Here is an 18,627-nt window from a genome sequence, read left to right as displayed (position 1 = left end):
AGTTTGTCATAGTATATATTGATGAAATTATGATTTATTCATCTTCTGAAGAGCAACATATAGGTCATGTGAGAGCAGTGTTGAAAAAATGACAAGACTATCAGTTGTATGTAAAACTAGAAAATTGTGCCTTTCATACCACTCAAGTGGAATTCCTTGGTTTTATTTTGACTCCCTCTGGTATTGTGATGGACAAGAAGAAAGTGCAAGCAGTTACGGAATGGCCAGCGCCTCAATGCATCAAGGATATCCAGTCCTTTTTGGGTTTTGCAAATTTTTATAGGCGCTTTATTTCAAATGTTTCACAAATCGTTACACCCATTACCAAATTATTAAGGAAGGCCACTAAATTTGATTGGAACTCTGAGGCAGAAGTAGCTTTTCAAGAGTTAAAGAAAGCATTTATGTCAGCTCCGGTACTGAGACACCCTAATCCAGAGAAACCTTTCCAATTGGAAACTGATGCTTCCAATGTTGCTGTTGGAGCAGTATTGTCTCAGAAGGATGAAGAAGGAGTGTGGCATCCAGGAGCTTTCTACTGTCGTAAGCTTACTAGCTGTGAACAAAATTATTCAATTACCGATAAAGAGTTATTGGCAATTAGAGCAGCATTTTTGGAGTGGGGACATTATTTGTTGGGGGCCAAATATCAGGTTAAAGTGGTCACTGATCATAAGAACTTGCAGTACTTCAAGACAGCTCATAAATTGAGTCCAAGGCAGTTAAGATGGTCACAGTACTTTAATGAGTTTAATTTTGTAGTCACTTTTAGACCAGGAAAAAATAATGGAAAAGCTGACGCTCTATCTAGTCAGCAAAATTTGGAAAGCAGTGTAACCGAAGTTAAGACTATCATTCCTGCAGACAAGGTAGTAGGAGCGGTAATGACTCAGTTACTGAGACAAGTAAAACAAGAAATGAAAGGAAAGGTCAAATTGAAATGGGGAGAGACGAATCCTGCAGAAACATTCCACAATGGTCTTCCCTACTATGCAGGGAAATTGTTTTTACCGACGCTCGCTTTGCAAAAGAAGGCAATGCATTGGTGTCATAATTCACCTTTAGCAGGACATTCAGGAAGTAAAAAGACACAAGGTTTGTTGGAGAAATATTTTTGGTGACCAGGTTTAAAACAGGATGCTATTAAATACATTCAAGAGTGTGAAACATGTGTACGCATTAAGTCCGACCATAATAAGAAAGCAGGGTTACTCCAGCCCCTACCTACTCCAGAGAAGGTTTGGACACATATATCCATGGATTTCATTACTGATTTGCCTCCGGATGATCAGTATGGTACAATCTGGGTGGTGGTGGATTATCTATCTAAACAAGCCCATTTCATACCTTGTAAAGGTATTCCGGGAGCAGGGAAATTGGCAGAATTGTTTTTGCAACATGTGGTCAGATTACATGGTCTACCTCAGAGTATTGTATCCGATAGAGGTCCTCAATTTACTTCCAAATTTTGGCGTGCTTTTTGTAAAATGTTAGGAATGGAATGTGCTTTGTCCACCAGTTATCACCCACAAACGGATGGACAAACAGAGACAGTCAATCAGACGCTTGAGCAATATTTACGCTGTTATTTAAGTGATGGTCGTGAATCTTGGGTACAGTCTTTATGGTTGGCTGAGTTCACTTTTAATAACACTGAACACGCCTCTTTGGGTATGTCTCCGAATGTATGTTTGTATGGTCAAGCACAGAATATGTTACCAGAACATTTACCTGATATGGAGAATATTCCTATGCTTCAGGATAGAAAAAAGTTACTTCTACATCTCAGACAGAAAGCACGAGCCAATTTAGACCAGGCTAAGGAACAGTATAAAAGATATGCAGACAGGAATAGGAGAGAGGCTCCTCAGTATAAAGTGGGGGATAAGGTCTGGCTTTCGACACACAATTTGCCTTTGAAAGGACCCTGTAAATTTGCCCCTAAGTTTATTGGACCCTACGAAATTGTGAAATGTATATTTACAGTGGCATGCAAATTAAAGTTGCCTCAAACTTTAAAGATACATCCAGTGTTCCATGTGTCTTTGCTTAAACCCGCAGCTCCGGGGACGCGAGTGCAGAGACCACCAGCAATTATCAAGGATGGGCAGACAGAATATGAAGTAAAGAAGATACTGGACTCAAGACGGAGACAGAATCAATTATGGTACCTCATCCAGTGGGTAGGATATGGCCCTGAGGATTGTTCATGGGAACCGGCTAGTGCGGTTCATGCACCTAGATTGGTGCGACAGTTTCTGGAAAGGGCCCAGAGAGAGGAGGTACTGTCAGGAATCTGATTTGGGGTAGAGGACGGCGCTTCTTGATTCCCAAGAGGCGATAAACTACATTTCCTATCAGGCGTTGGGATGCGTGTAGTTCCTCTTTCGCGCGGTACGCCAGCTGCTCATTAGCAGTAACTGTTGAAAACTCGCCGCCGCCCGTGCCTCGGTGCAGGTAATTACAGAATATCAGCACGGGCTGCGGCAGCTAAAGAAGCAAGAGCATGCGGGAATGTTTTGGACGCCGAAGGACTTTTGGAGCTTTCCCCGGGCCGCAACGGTGATTAGCAGCATAAAACAGGAGAAAAAGCAGTCGCGGCCCACGGCGGTGAATCAGGCTCCTTCCCAAGTGTTGGGCATCGAACTTCAGGGTCCGGATGTCCTCGTGAGGCATCCGGACCATCAGTTAAGTTTTCTACAACAGTGTTCATGTTTTGGTGTTAAAGTATGCTTATTTTCACTTGTTGATTTATGATACGAACACGGCAGGGAGTGTGTGATGAAACACGCCATGTGTAGGATACACGCCATGTGTGAGGAAACACGCTATGAATCTCAGAACTGACAAAAACAGTGCCCTGGGAAAATAGGAGACTATCCTTTAAAGCACACTTGTTTTGGAATCATTCTTTAGGGTCCACACAGCACAAGGGCATGTGTTTTGTGTATTTGTTCTAAACCCTTGTTTGTTGCTTCATTGGGTCCAGCAGGCCATGAGTCTTGTATCTTGATGGAAAAGGGACAACCCCTTTGTTTGTGCCATTTTGCTTGTATGCAACGCTATGCGTTTTCAAGACGTATACGTCGCAAAGCGTATGTTATGTTCAAGTTCTATGTTCAAGTTTATAATCCTATGTTTTGTGGTGTGCAAAGTGGAGTCGTATAGGGCCACTAACGAGGTACACAACTGTGGGTATGTAGCAGGTGCATTACATGTATAGTAGGTTAGGGTAGGTGTTCAGGAAGTAGAGGTACAGGTATAGGAGTATTGCGTATATTGTATGTACTTGCTTGTTTATGTTCCCTTCCTTTCCTTCGTCACTCCACCCCCTTTCCCTAACTCCATCTTCCCCCCATTGGCTGCCACGTGGCTACCTGTGATATAATTTTCAGGCGCCCGTGCCAACCACGGTGGGAGGGGTCAATCTATTTGGCTTCTGTGGTTCGGAAGAGGGTATCGAGACCCCTATTCCCTTATAAGTTTGACAGCCTTCCCCCAACCAGCGAACCATGGGACCTGGCCTCATGACTGAGTGGTAGCGGCTGCGGCGTTGCCTGAGGGCAAAGAGGCAACTGCCTGAGCGGCCTTGGCAACTCGAGTACCCCGTTTTCCAGCTCTGGCACTCTTACGGTGGCCTCTTTGACTGCCAGCTCCTCTTGCTTTACTGAAGGATGAGTAATAGCGAAACGAACCTCCCCTCCATTGTTGTCCCCTAGGACGAAAAGGCGGAGGTTGTCGGACAGCAGCGCCCAATGACTTTGCTGCAGCTTTGGAGGTCTGCAACCTCAAGGCTCTCGTCAGCCTTGCTGCCAAAAAGATGTTCACCGTCAAAGGGAATGTTGAGGAGCCGGGACTGCACATCAGGAGCGAACCCTGACTTCCGCAACCACGCAAACCTGCGTATTACAGTGCTCGCCGCCATGGAGCGGCTGACACAATCTGCCATGTCCAAACCCAACTGAACGGCCTCACACATGGCATCCTTGCCATCCTGAACTACAGCAAGGAAACCATCCCATTCGTCCCCTTTGGGAATATTTTCAGCCGCTAATGCAACACAGTTCCACAGAGTGTGCGTGAAACGAGACAAGGCACATATGGAGTTGGCTGTCTGAAGCGCCATATCCCCTAAAGAAAACACTTTCTTCGCCCATCCGTCAAAACGTTTGTCGTCCCTATCTGGAGGGATGATAGGCTACGATGCCTGCTTTGCCGGGGCCGTAGCCGCCTGCACCACCAAACTCTCCGGAGTGGGGTGCCTGGACAAGTAGCAGGGGTCGCTACTGGCTGGACGGTATTTTTGCGACAAAGACTTGCCCACTGCCGGGAGACTCTCCGGAGCAGTCCAAGCCGCCGCCACCCTTCTCTGCAGAGCCATATGAAACGGCAGTACCGGGTCAGTGGGGGGACCAAGATCAAGGATGTCCGTGAGATCATCCTGAACAAACTCCCCTGGGGGAGCCGACCATCCCAAGTACTCGATGACCCGAGACATAAGGCGCCGGTATGAAGAATCGGCATGAGTGCCAGGCTCCGGCCTACAAAACTCCACCTCCGGAGAGGTGTCCAGTCCACTGGCATCATGCAGTGACTGCCTCAGGTCATCAAACTGGCTATAGCCCGAAAGAAGCTCATCTGGTACCATAACCGGAACCAAGCCTTCATCAGAGCCTTCATCACCCTCAGAAATGTACTCCAGGCAGTGAGAGGAAGACACCTGGGGACCAAAGGTATTCCTGACCTTAGCCAGAGCACTTCTAGGGGCTAACCCCATGCCACAGGGCCCCTCCGACACCACCGCCTCGAAAGGCGTTGAGGGAGCCGAACGAGTTGGCGCCGGCGTCAACAGAAACTGCGTCGACGGCGTCGACACAGGCCTCAAAGCCGGAGCACCGAGCGTGTCTCTCGACAGCCTAGGTGCCGACAGCGTCGACGACCCCCTCGGAGGCGGAGCCTCGAGAGAAATCGTCGACGACCTCGGCACCACAGGCGTCGACGTCTTCTTCGAAGACAGCACAGGGTCACGCGGTCTCGAGCGTGTCGAGGACCGGGACCTGGAACGGCCATGGCGCATGGCGAGAACGGCTCCCCTTGGTGGGATGAGCGACCCACCAACGGGCGGAGTCCTCGGAAGAGGACAGGGAAGGCGACCGCTGCCGGCGCTTCCTGGAATGCCTCGAAGAGGCAGAGGAGTGGCGAGACTGGAAGGAGACCCACTGGACTTCCGACGATGACGAGGAGAGCCGCCTCTCGAGTCATCCGTCGAAAGCCCCGTAGACCTCGACTTCCGGGATTTATACACCCGACCTACCGACAGCTTCTTCTTGCGTTCCCGCAAGGCCATGGCCATGAGCGACTGGCAGTCTACACAGTCGTCCGTATCGTGGGCCTCCCCGAGGCACCAGAGGCAGGCGTCATGCGAGTCCGTGACCGACATCTTGGACCCACAGTCCCCGCATTTCTTGAGGCCCGGAGGCGGGGTTGAAGACGAAGTAGACATCGCCACGAACAGGTCTTCACAAAAACCGAACAGGTTCAACGAACCGAGAAGAATACAGCGAACTCCAAAGAGTCGAGGCGTACCGAGATTCACGAAGCGAACATGTTTGCGGAAAAAACGGAACTGAGGCTACGGGCGTCGTGCGTCCTACTTATCACATCGGGTGACGGGGGCCGTCGGAGGAGGTCCTCGGGACGGCGCATCAACGTCATCGACGCAGGACACCGAAGATTTTCCGAAGCAGCACAGCTGTGGACATTACCTGTCATAGATATGGAATACGTCGGAGGACCCAATCCCCTCGAATTAAATCTTTCAAAATTTCTTGTTGTTGCCTAGATTGCTCTAGAGGAATTTAATCAAAGTAGTCTACCTCTTCTGGCACTAAACAGGATAGTATTGTGGCATTGGTAGCAGACAGGTTTTCCTTCCACTCGTAAGAGTTTTACATTATATAGATGTACCTTTCACTTCCTGCTACCTTATAGGTACAGGTTCCTGTTCGTTCTAGTATTACATATGACCCATGCCACTTAGAAAAGAGCTTGTTTTCTGAGGTAGGCAAGCAGACCAATACTTTGTCCCACAGAAAACTATCTTAAGCTCACATTTTGTCATAGGTGAATTTTTGCTGTAGTTGGGCCTTTTCCATAGGAGTATAAACTAGATTTCTAAAAAGTTTCATATGCTCTCGCAGTTTGGTAGCGGTCTGCGAAAGGGGAATGGGTGCCTCTTCTGGTTCTTCCCAGGTCTCCCGGAGCATGTCCAAGACATTTCTAAGTTCTCTACCATAGAGGAGCTCGAAAGGAGAGAATCCAGAAGATGCCCGAGTGGTTTTTCTTACTGCAAACAGTGCCAAGGGGATCATTCAGTCCGAGACCTTCCCATCCTTATCTACCAACGATCTTAGGATCCTTTTAAGCGTTTCATTGAATCTCTCTACCAAACCATCTGTTTGGGGATGGTACACTGAAGTTCGCAAGGTGGTAATCTGGAGTAGTTCCTTGACTCCCCCATCCCCCGCCCCCCACGAGCTTGCTCATAAAATGTGAACCTTGATCCATCACGTTTTCCTAAGGAAAACCAACCCTGGAAAAATATGGTTGTTGTGCTTTTTGAATGTGCTGAGCGGTGTTCCACATAGTGAATGCCACAGTGTATCTGGTCGCGTAATCGACAATCACTAGGACATATTTATTACCCAGTCTAGATGTTTCTAAATGTCCAATGATGTCCATCCCAATTTTTGAAAAAGGGACTTCTATGATTGGCAAAGGATTCAGACGGGCAGGCAATGGGATGCGAGTGCTGGTTTTCTAACATATTTCATGCAGGTGATTGACACCCTACATAGTGATCATAATGTTTTAAAAATCACATTAAATATAGCTAAGAAATTGAAAATCACAGGGGAAATCTTAATGTCAACACTGAATCGAACAGAGTAAGATTGAGACTAACCAGCGAGGAGGTCAACTCCTTATCGAGAAGATACTGTGGGGAACAGGTGGAAGTGGAGTAACGACACCCGTTAGTTCAATTTAAAGAATCAAACCAAGGGTTAAAAAACAAAAAATGTAAACCTGAACACAAATTTGACCTGGATGTACTTAAAAGAAAAAGACTTATGCGTAACGAGATCAGAGCCTTGCGAAGCAAGGATCCACTCTCTTTTAAGGAAGGCAAAAGACTGGCCAAGCAGAAATATAAGAACTGGGTAAAATCCCACAAAGCTATTATGCTTCAAGAGGACTCACAACTCATGTTAACAAAACTGAAAAATAAAAATTCTCGTGAATCCTAGGGACTAATTAACAACGTTAGCACTTCTCAAGCTGCTTTACAGATTTCAGTCTCAGAGGAATGCTGGATAAAGCACTACAGTGCACTATATAGCAAAAAGGGCAACTTTAAAGAGCCTGATTTGCCCAAAATGAACTGCTGGAACTTGAAATTTGAGAAAGACATCATTCTCAACATTATCAAAAAGGTTAGCTCATCGAGAGCACCGGGGCCTGACGGCCTAACAAACCACACCCTAAAACAGAACCCAGAAGGATAGGCAGAAATATGCCATGCACTATTTAACAGAGTTAACAACAACTGCACAACTCCCAACTCTTGGAAAAGTGTGATTATCGTACCAGTTTTTAAAAAAGTAAACCGTAAGAACCCCAAAGACTATAGGCCAATAGCCTTACTAGACGTCCTGGGTAAAGTCTACGCCACAACTTTACAACAAATGCTGCTCGAATGGACGATAAACTCTAAACACATAGATATGCGACAGTCAGGCTTTGTTAAAGGCGTTGGATGTGGTCTAAACATGCTAATCTTAAATCTTTTGAAAATGGAAGCAATACGAACTGGAAGGAAAGTGTATTTAGCGCTAATAGACTTTTCACATGCTTTCGATAGTATTGACAGAGAAATCTTGTGGGACAAAAGTGGGGATGCCCACCTGGTCTACTGGCTGCAATTAAAGATCTACATACTGGAACCGTCAAGCAAGGTTGCCCCCTGGCAGCAATTATATTCAACATGTTCCTCTCGGATATTGGTTCAGCATTCGAGAATGTACAATAATTTCCACCTAAAATACATGGGACACATGTAAGTTGGCTCTTATACGCCGATGATTTGATTCTCCTAGATGCAACTCCAATTGGGTTGCAGCGGAAGTTGAAAGCAATTGAAACTTACGCCAATAAAAACGGACTGGAATTCAATAAACAAAAATGTGAGATTTTGGTCTTGCAAAATCTCAAGAAATCAAAAAGAAGTAATGGCAAGAACCCTGAATGGCAACTTGGAGGGGAAAAATTAAAAATCTTAACAAATACCCGATATCTAGGAATGAACATCAGCTCGAGCATAGACGATCACTCGTGGGCCGACCTAACTAAAATAAGGCCACCGTTATTAACAACAAATATGGAAATTTTACATTGAGATCAGTGATACATTTTTACAATCAAAAAGCAGTCCCAGCCCTGATATTTGGTTCAGAAAGTGCATTTGGATGCTCACACGAATTATGGGCAACGCTAGAAAATATCTTTTCGTCAATGGTGCTACACCTACCAAAAGATATTCCGACGGCGTGTATTCGATATGAGCTTGGACTCATTTCTATTAATGCTTGTGTGAGCTGGAACCTGCTAGCTCTGTTCTGCAAAACAATGAATATGGAAGGCCCTCCACAATTCCAAATATTGCATGATCTTGGTAGAGGCACAAAAGACAGTATACAAGTGCAAAGGTCGAAGCACTGCGAAACTTTGCTTAACAACATAGAGACTGACAATCAAACCCTACAGTGCAATCCAAATTTTGTGAAAAGAAAACTTTGGGAGCACGATTGGATTGCAACCGGTGAGCAACGCCTACTACACAGAATAATGAAAGATGTACCATTTGAAGCTAGAGCATTGAATGAACTGCAAGATTCAGTGGGGTTATTCCCAGATGTATATCGAAGAAACATACCTGGGTTTTCGTCTGAATGCACTGAAAACAAAAGCAAGACTGAGCTTCTGGCCGAAAAATGCTGGGATTCTGCATGCAACAAGAGGAGACTATAAAACACCTTGTACTGTTTTGTGATGGTATCAGTGGCCAAAGACGGAAGCATTTGTCGTCCTTGCTTGAGAAATATCAGACATTGAATGACGAAGAATGGTGGTCAGGGATGTTTAGTGGAACTGACCGTAAATTAACCTTTGCCTTAACATTTCTTATTGAAGACAGAGATCTAATCGCAGCAACTAACAGCGAGGACGAATAATTTAGGATATAATGACCTTGATGGATTCTTTTTCTCTCTTTACTGTTGTACAACTTATTTAAAGGTTTAAATAAACCGTAAAAATAAATAAAAATAAAATAAAGAAGTGTTCACAAAATAATATGTCAGGATGCTTCGGCCGTTGGCCTCTCTTCCCCACGTTATCAGCACGGGGCAAGGCGGGTCACTCAAGTAAAGCACACACTATGGCTCCTGTGGCACGAGGATACAGTTCCATCTTCCCAGTTCAGGACCTTCTATGTCCAAGTCTCTTTTCAAAACAAGGTTCAGAGATTTATTTTTCGGGTGACTCACGGCTCACCCCGGATCACCCTCTGCCGGGCTCAGATCTCTTTCTTTCGATCAATTAGTATCCCTCAGCAGGGCTCAACCAATTGTGATGTACATTAAATTATCAAAGACTTTTGAATGTGCACAGGGTTTAGCTTGACCCGTAGCATGACCACTTCTGTCTGACTATTTCTTTCTCTCCCACTCAGTATCAGCTGGATACCTAACAGAGACTTTAGAATGAGCACCCATGTGGCGCTGGACCACTCTGTGTATGGTATCTTTTCTTGGCCTCCCCAAGTTCAATTATAAAGTTCAGCTACTTCCTTTGGCTTCCAATTATATTTGCGTGCCTCATCCCAAATGCATCACACACTGTTCTCTTTACACAATGTTGCCACTTTGCAACCTTGGTTCAAAACACAAACTGGCTTGGTATCCGTCTCTCCGACTCACCGGCTGAGCCGTCTTTTCTGACACCGCTTTGTTGAAGGAGCCAAGGACAGTACAACAGCGGCAATTGCTCTTTCCCGCTTTGGTTATTGATGCGGCAGAGCCCCAGTTCGCAATGGCGGAAAGAAGAGGCATGGAGGAGGTTTCTCACGCTCTATCCCACTGCTACGAGATTGGTGTCTTCCCTGGCGCTTGCATCAGCTTCATGCAGGCAGACGGCTGATTTTGCGTCGGGGAACCCGTTCATTTACCATGGTTTCCCTGACGCAAGGAATAATGAAAGGGGAATTACCTTCTTTTCTATAAAGGTCTTTCTTTTCCGTCATCCCGTGCTCCTGATTAAAGTTTGTTTGGTTAAAACTTTATTGCTGCCTTACTCGACGTTCATTATTCCTCGGATGCCTAGTTTGCTGATTCGAGAGGATTTCGCCTTCTCTCCTTCCCTGCCTTGGAGCCACTGCAGTGAAACTGACTCCGTTTCCACAGCAGTTCTGTCCCTCACTGTGACGCCAGTCCATTACGGGGTTACTTGCTTCCGTAACTCCCAACCAGCTTAAGGGCTGTTTCCGTATTTACAAGCTGCTGCATCGGACCGTGGTGGATTGCCGACTACCTGGGCTCCTGCTCATTTACGGGCTGTGCTTGTGCTACCTGTGATTGTGCGGACTGCTGTAACATCGGACTGCACGGTGGTTGCTGGCTTCCTCAGCACTTAAAATCTACGTCTTACACTGACCTTGGCTTGTTAACTGACTGTTTGGCTACCCCTGGCTCAACGTTTCTTCTCACTACCTCAACTGATCTTGGACTGCCAATCCGACTGCTGTGTATTTTCCTTGTTTGTACTTCAGTGATTTGGAACTATTGGCAGACACCTTTGCAAGATGCTTTGCATTATTTCAGGTTTTGATAGGGTCGTTACAGCGTCCTCGTGCTGCCCGAGTAGGTCCCTACTGACCTTCCGGTTTATTATATTGTCCACCACGTGTTGGATTATTACTTTGCTGGTACATCATCTATGAGTCAAGAGCCTTCATACCACTATAGATTTCCTGCTCAGTTGCCCATTCCAATCCAGTTGTGCCTACATCTTTATTGAGATTCAAAAGTATTCTTTATTGTTCTTTACAGCTTTGTGCATATATGTTGGTGTAACTCTCTTTTTTGCTCCAACCACAAATCTGTCTGTCACAAACCCTAAAGAAAGAGGGGTGTTTAGGGAAAAAGGTCTCCCTGAGATCAGTAGACCGCGTGTAGGGGTTACGCAACTACCGGATTGGATTCTGAAGTTGGGTTTCTCACTGGTATCATATCCAGTAAGTGGTTCCATAACAGAATCAGAAGCTGCATGGAAGCCGCAGAGGCATTAGCCACCGTAACCCAGTTGGTGGTGGAATTACGTGGGGACATGATCACTGCTCATGATAATCTTCGCCATAGTATGGATGCCCTTCAAGACGTCATGTGGTCTGGTATCCAGGATAGCGCTCGGGCAGGGCCCTCCACTTCTGGTCCCTCTTATCCTGCTGCGGGCCAATCCCCTGTATCCGTTTTGCTGTCTACCCAGTTTCCTCTGGCCCAGCTGGAGCGGTTTCATGGTGATCCTAAAGCCTGTGGGACATTTATCAACCAATGCAAGTTGCACTTCCTTTGCCGCCCTGCATTGTTTCCTGATTCCACGACTAAGGCTGCATTTGTGCTCTTATATAGGCGGGAAGGCAGCTACATGGGCTAACCCCTTGTTGGAGACTAATAGCCACATGCTATATGATTGCGACACACTCATCAAAGCCATGAAGCGCGTCTTTGACACTAGATATAAAACACAAGCCACCGATTTGGAGTTTCTCAATCTTAGCCAAGGAAACACGTCTTTGTTTCCAAAGTTCAACCAGTTAGCAGCAGAAACTGGTTGGCCCGAAGAGAAGAAGGCCGGTGCGTTTTACCAAGGCCTATCAAAGGGACTTAAGGATCCCCTTGCCACTGTTCCTGTTGTGCCATCTGGTTTTCTGGAGTTACTCGATCTCATACTACAGGTCGATGCCAGATGAGCAGAGAGATCAGACGAACGCCGAACCGCCGTTCCAATGGTAGTCAAGCCATTGGATCCTGTTAGCCTTGCGGACACCGAACCCATGCAGATTGGATCAGTCCGCTATCCAGTGCCGAACATGAACACTGCTGCAAGGCGAACCTATGTATGTAGTGTAGTTCTGCAGACCACTTATTACGCGACTGTCCCAAAAAAACAGTTAGGTTGGGAAACTCCAAAACTCTGCAGTAGATGGAGTCCCACTTCCGAGTGGTTGCCCTCTCGACTCCCAATTGGTTCCTGCTCTGTCGTTGGTTTGTTTGCACGTTACTTTCAGGGATAACCGCAAGCTCTCTTTGTCCACCCCTCCTGTTATGGACTCCGGTGCTACTGGCAATTACATGGATTTCCGCTTTGCTCAGGCGTTAATGCGGTTGATGGTACCATCCTGGTTTCTGGCCTTGTCACAGAACAGACTGCGCTTCTTCATATGGATTGTCCTTGTCATCATGAACCGATTTCATTTGATCTTATAACACCGCAATATGGCATTATTCTGGGTCTTCCTTGGTTGCAGGGTCATAATCCCCATATCAACTGGGTCTCGCATGAGATAGTTGTTCCTTCTTCCTGTGGTTCTCTTGATGCTGCTACTCCTTTGATCCATGCTCTCCCAGTGCAGCTATACTTGATTCCCTCTCCTGGTTTGGAGAAGTTACCTCGAATACCTGTACCGGAATTACTCTTGAGAACTCTGTCTTTGATAAGAAGAAGGCTGAACAATCGCCTCCACATCGTCAGTATGACTGTCCCATTGAACAGATTCATGGATCTAAGGTCCCTTCTGGTCGGGTGTATTTCCTTACCCGTAGGGAGGACAAGGTGCTCAAAGATTACATCCAGGACTCTTTCGACGATGGCTTCATTCGGCCGCCAAAGTCACCTGCTGCCTCTGCATTGTTTTTCATGCCCAAGAAAGGGGGGGGGGGGGGGACCTCAATGCGTGTGTTGACTATAGGGTGCTCAATTACATTACCGTTAAAAATCAGTACCCCCTGCCACTCATCTCTGTTCTGCTGGACCAATTGGGTTCATCTGCCCTTTTTTCCAAACTTGACCTTAGTCGGACGCAGCTCTAAGACAGGCCACATTGTTGCATCATCTTTGGTAACAAGGAAGTACACTGAATAAATACCTTTGTTTTCCTCTAGAAGTGCAACTAGCTCTAGCGCTCCCTTCTGTAGCAGTGTCTGAATCTCTTCTTCTAAAATAAAATAATGTTCTGGAGATATTGTTCTTGATCGAGGAGGATGGTGGTGAGGTCTTTCCAGGAATTCAATCAAATATCCCTTGACCACAATTGTTAGCACCCAATGATCTGATGTTATCCCCTCCCATGCGTGGGTGAACAAAGTGTCATGCGGCCCACTACTGGGGAATCAGGGGAGGGTACATAGACTGGAATGTCATTTGTTGGAGGGGGCAGCAGAGTCTTTAGATGCTACAACTCTGCCCCGACCTTTACCTCTTTTAAAACCTTTTTGTTGACTGGTTTGAAAAGAGGAAGACTTGTTCTGGAGGATTGTACCATGAGGAAGAATTGGCTCCAAAACCAGACTGAGGCCCTTGTGTACTCCTGGCTCCGAAATTAACGCTGAGTATTAAAGGTTCCCCAATGAATTAAGGGTTTATTTGAAATCTGCCCTAGTGTCTTTAGGGTTTCATGTTTTTTCTTTGTAGTTTCTAACTTATCATCCACTCCCTTCCCAAAGAGGATAGACATGTTTATAAGGGTTGCCTGTGTTTCAGGCTTGCAGCCTGAATTCTGATGCCATGAATGCATTTGAACAAGGTGCCTTCAGCTATGATTCTGACAGAGGTGTTTGCTGAAACAAGAATATTAAAAAAAATATTTAGGGCTACCGGTTTCCCTTCATTAGAAACTGGGTAATTGGGATCTAACAGGTTAGGAACTGAATTTTGTTTTAGTATTTGATCTCATTGCATATTATTACACCTTGCAAGTAAAGTGGTGTTAGCTATGCGAGTTAAATAAGCCCAGAAGTGGTCTCTCTTTTGCCTAGGGCATATAATCATTTGCACTCCTTGTCGGGTGGTGCTTCAGCATTGGACAGTGGCACACCGGCTCTTTTCCTTGTCGTGGTGACAAGCAAATCACGCTTTACGTGCCCTCTAATTGCCATTTTCTTTTATCCTTGGGTTGACTGCATGATTTAGTGAAGGTGTAACTAACGATAGGGTAACTCTTTTTAATTGATTGCCGAAGAGGAATAGCTTGGCTGACTGTTTTCCCTGCTTAAAATCTCGTCCACAAAATCAGTGTTTGATCATTTCTTGAGTTTGGATATTAAAATGGTTTGCAGCCCTATTAAGAAGGTTGTTAAACAAAAGCTGATCGTCAATGGGGGAAGTGTGACCACCCTCAGGTGTAACATCAGAAGGGTCTATAATGGTGATGTCTGGATCATCTTGGTCAAACTCAATGGGGTCATCTGGATCATCATACCATGTGTCCTGATCTCCCTCCTTTTGATCCTGATAGAAAATAGAATCATGAGAGCCTTGTGTGTCATGATGAGGCTGTTCAATAATGTCAATGGTATGTATAGGAGAAATCTGATGCCTTGGGGATTTCGTTAAGGGTTGTATCATTTCTAAATCAAGGGTTTTCTGTCTAATAGGGTAACGTTCCATAAACGTGACAAATTAGGAAACTTTATCCATAATTTCCTGAAAACTTTGTCCAGACCAAGTACCTGTTTTAGGGGTCTCTGGCAGAGGGAACAGAATTGCTTCTGGGTCTTCCCGTGGCCTCTTTTTCTGAAGTGATTGAGACAATGGGGAGGTAGCTCCAGACTATTCTGGTACCTTCTGTGGAACAGACATTGTGTCTTTGGTGTTTCCCTGAGATTTGTCCGTTTCTCCTTACTTGAATGTGTCTTGTGAGATTATGTTTATTTCAGCAGTTCTGAATCACCCGAAGGACTTGATTGCACATCAACTGGTGCCCGTTTTTTCCCCTTGTGCTAGACGCAGAGGGCTTGTGGTGCGTATGGACAGTAGGACACAAGGTGCCTTCCACCGGCGTGCAGCCTTCTTTCAACACACCAATCGAAGAACTACTCAGGGTTGTGCGTTTATGATGCCTGTGAACGTGTGCGTCTTTATCGTTCGGAGTCTTCCCCCATAGCAGCAGGCTCCTTCGAAATGTCTCTGGCCCCTGAAACTGAGCTGTCACTGGTTAGGCTTTCTTGATCTGATTGAAAGGAACAGGTATGGGTTTCAGACTCGGCCATCATAGCATGGGCCGCCCACCGCTAGGTGCGTCGCTTTTTAAGTGTTTTGGGCTTAAACTTGCATGACACACAATACCCTCTGGATGGTCTCGGGGAAAGGCAGTGGTTGCACACTCAATGAGTATCTTTCCACGGGTACATTCTGCTGCAAGATGGGCGGAATTTAAAAGGAGTATTGTTAAATGTAAACAAAAGGCAGGTAGGCAAAAGCAGTGTATAAAGGATGCAAATGATCAGCCCACCCCCCCACTATCCCCACTGCAAGGCCAAAGCCTGGTGTATGCCGAAACCGGTAGTCGAATTGGAGGATTTGTCGAAATCAGCAGCCGAAAGGTCTTCAAAGCTGCATGTCGAAATGCAACCGTGGAAAAGATGATAAAGTAATTATTATTAACTTACAAAAGTAGCAACACAACAGACTCCATTTATACACAACCAACCACAAATCAGAGAAAAACAATCTGAGGCACCTCGACGTGCGAGGGATCATGGGTACTGTTTTAAAGAGTCCATTTCTTCAGATCATCTCCTGCTGCCAGACTCCCTGGTAGGGAACCCTTGATGTGCAAAAGACAGACACAGATAACGACTAGTTGGGAGTATGTCGTTTTAATAACCCATTTTATAGACTGACAAAAGAATATCTCTGCGTTACTTACATTTTAGACAGCACATATAGTGCAGCAGAAATTACACAATTTTATGCTAATATGAACCTTCTACATTGATAGGCCAATTTACTTAAAGGTCAAATACATAACTTGTCTTCCATTGGACATAAATACATGATAATTGTATGTCACAATTACCAAATGTATGATAATCATGACTAGGTGTTTTCCAAATTTCACTAAACAACAAGATATATTTCACAACCTTAAAACTGGAAAACGCAGGTTTTGGAAATGATGCACGTTTCCAGACTTCTAGCACATTCTGTCCAAGGCCACCTCGCCTTGCTTATCTGCTTCAGCCACTGCCAAATTTTATTTATGAAAAACGTTTGAACATCACTGATAGAAACTGTATATTCCTACCATTTAAACTGCTGAATCACTGCATAGGCTCCTGCCCAACGCACTCCCTTTTTGCACACAGCACTATATTGTCTGTCTGCTCAACACTTCTAAATCTACATGGGGATCCGTCCTTCTTGGGTATTAAGAAGGGGAGTACCCTCCTTGGTTGCTCTCTGCTACAGGCACTGGCTCTCTAGCACCCTTATCCAACAGGATGCAAATCTGCTGCAAAAGGAGCGGATCCAGATCTTGAAGGACTGACTCCCTGGTGGACAATCGGGAGGCTTTCTCAAGAAAGGGAGGCATTAACCCTGGGCTACAGTTTGCAGGGCCAAAGCATCTGAAGTAATGCCCCGCCATTCTTCCAGGTGCTGAGTCAGCCTGCCCCACACTACGGTCGTGTGGACCAAGGCCTCAAAAGGTTTTGGTACAGAGGTGGTGGCTGCTGATGGCAAAGAGGTTATAAATGCTTGGGTGGACTTACCACCTCGTCCACCACAAGGAAATCTCCTCTGGCCCCTTTATGAGCTCTGACCCCTTGTCCTTCCGACTGATGAAATATAGCGAAAGGACCAGCCCCTCCAACTTTGAGAAGCATTGTGGGTCTGTTGTGGCTGTCTAAGTGCTGTGCCCAGTGATTTTGCAGCTGGTTTTGAGTACTGAAACTTTTCTAAGCTTTCATCAGCCTTGGAGCCAAACAAATGGGAGCCGTCGAGAAGCATTGCTTGAACATCTGGTGCAAAGCCAGACTTACACAACCAGGCAAATCTACGAGACAGTACTGGCTGCCATTGCTCAGCTGACATGGTCAGCTGAATCCAATCTGGACTGGAGCGACTGGCACATTGCAGCCTTGCCATCCTTTAAAATACTCAAAAATCCTTCCTTTCTTCCTGATCTGGGATGTGTTCAGCAGCCATAGCCACCACTTCCCACAATGTGAATGTAAATTTGGCCAATGTACACGTGGCATTGATGGATTTCAATACCATACTACTGGCTGAGAAAACTCTTGATGAAGAAGTGGCAGCCTGAACCACCAGACTCTCCCGAGATGGATGTTGTGATAGGAACTCCAGATCTACACTCAAAGGCCTGTATTTCCTAGTAAAATCCTTAATAACCGCAAGATTTGTATCTGGATTTTCCCAATTTGCAATGACTTTGCTCTTCAGTGCAGTATAGAAAGGAAGAACAGAGTCTTTAGGAGGGCTCTTGTCGAGAATATCTGAGGTAATCCTGTTCGTAGACCGCAGACGGCCTTGCCCAGCTCAGATATTCAGTCACTTTGGCCATGATTGCCCGATAGGAAGCATCTGCCTGTGCAGAAGGCTTTGGACTAGCAAATACCACTGCTGGAGAGGTATCTGGCCCACTAGAATCTCTTAATAAGTCCACCAGATGCTGCATCCTGGACTCCTCAGAAATCTAGTCCTCAGGAACATTGGGAGTTCCAAATTCCAGGCCAAAAGGAGAAGTGTCCTGGTCAGTGACCACCTCCTCCGCCTCAAAAACTGAAGACATAGGGCCTCAATACAAGTCCAGCGGTAGCCGTACTGGTAAAACCGGCAGGCTGCCGCCGGGCTTGTGAAGTTTTTTGGCAGCTGGCTTCACGGAAACACCAGGGCATTACGATCCTGGTGTTCCCAGAAGTCAGGCGCCAGAAAATTGTTAATCCCTATTCCCATTTGAGTCCCATAGGACTCAACGGGAATGGGGATGACTGAAGCACTAGCACCGTTAATAACGGTGCAGGTGCTTCTATGAAAGTCTGCGGGCGGGATGGCACCCGCCTGCAGACTCGTAGTGTGCCGGTCCAGTAACAACAGTGCCGGTATGCTTACCGGCACCGTTGTTACCGGACCGGCACACGCATAATGAGGCCCATAGACTGTTCTAGGCAGTTTGGAAAAAAACCTTTTACATTTCCGACAAAGACACCGATGGCTTTGACGTCGATGGTTTTGCATTGAACTCAACGCAAGTCTTGTCGCAGGAGGTGTGAGGCTTAACCTTTGGCTTATATCGAGACTTTAGGTCTCCAAAGTTTGAGGGAGCTTCCAAGGTTTCTTGCGGGGTTTGAGGGCGTGCGAGCAGCAAACTTTATCGGCTTTACGAGGCTTGATAGGTTCGGAAGCCTTCAACTTTTTGAAAGGGACGGTAGAAGCTGCCTTCTCAAAAACCATCATCTGGAGGCGAAAGCCCTCCCAATAGGCTTTGGTTGC

General features: G+C 46.0%; 1 protein-coding gene across 1 annotated transcript in view; it reads right to left on the bottom strand.

The window, feature by feature from the left end:
- LOC138454181 (C-Jun-amino-terminal kinase-interacting protein 4-like) overlaps nucleotides 1-18,627 on the bottom strand; it is a 993,589-nt gene that overhangs the window by 556,223 nt on the left and 418,739 nt on the right. The window lies entirely within an intron of this gene.

This window comes from Ambystoma mexicanum, chromosome 1p (genome assembly GCF_040938575.1).
Source record: "Ambystoma mexicanum isolate Mex_15411 chromosome 1p, UKY_AmexF1_1, whole genome shotgun sequence".
Taxonomy (NCBI): Eukaryota; Metazoa; Chordata; class Amphibia; order Caudata; family Ambystomatidae; genus Ambystoma; species Ambystoma mexicanum.
The sequence above is the reverse complement of the archived record's forward strand: the minus strand, read 5'-3'. Positions and strand labels throughout refer to the sequence as shown.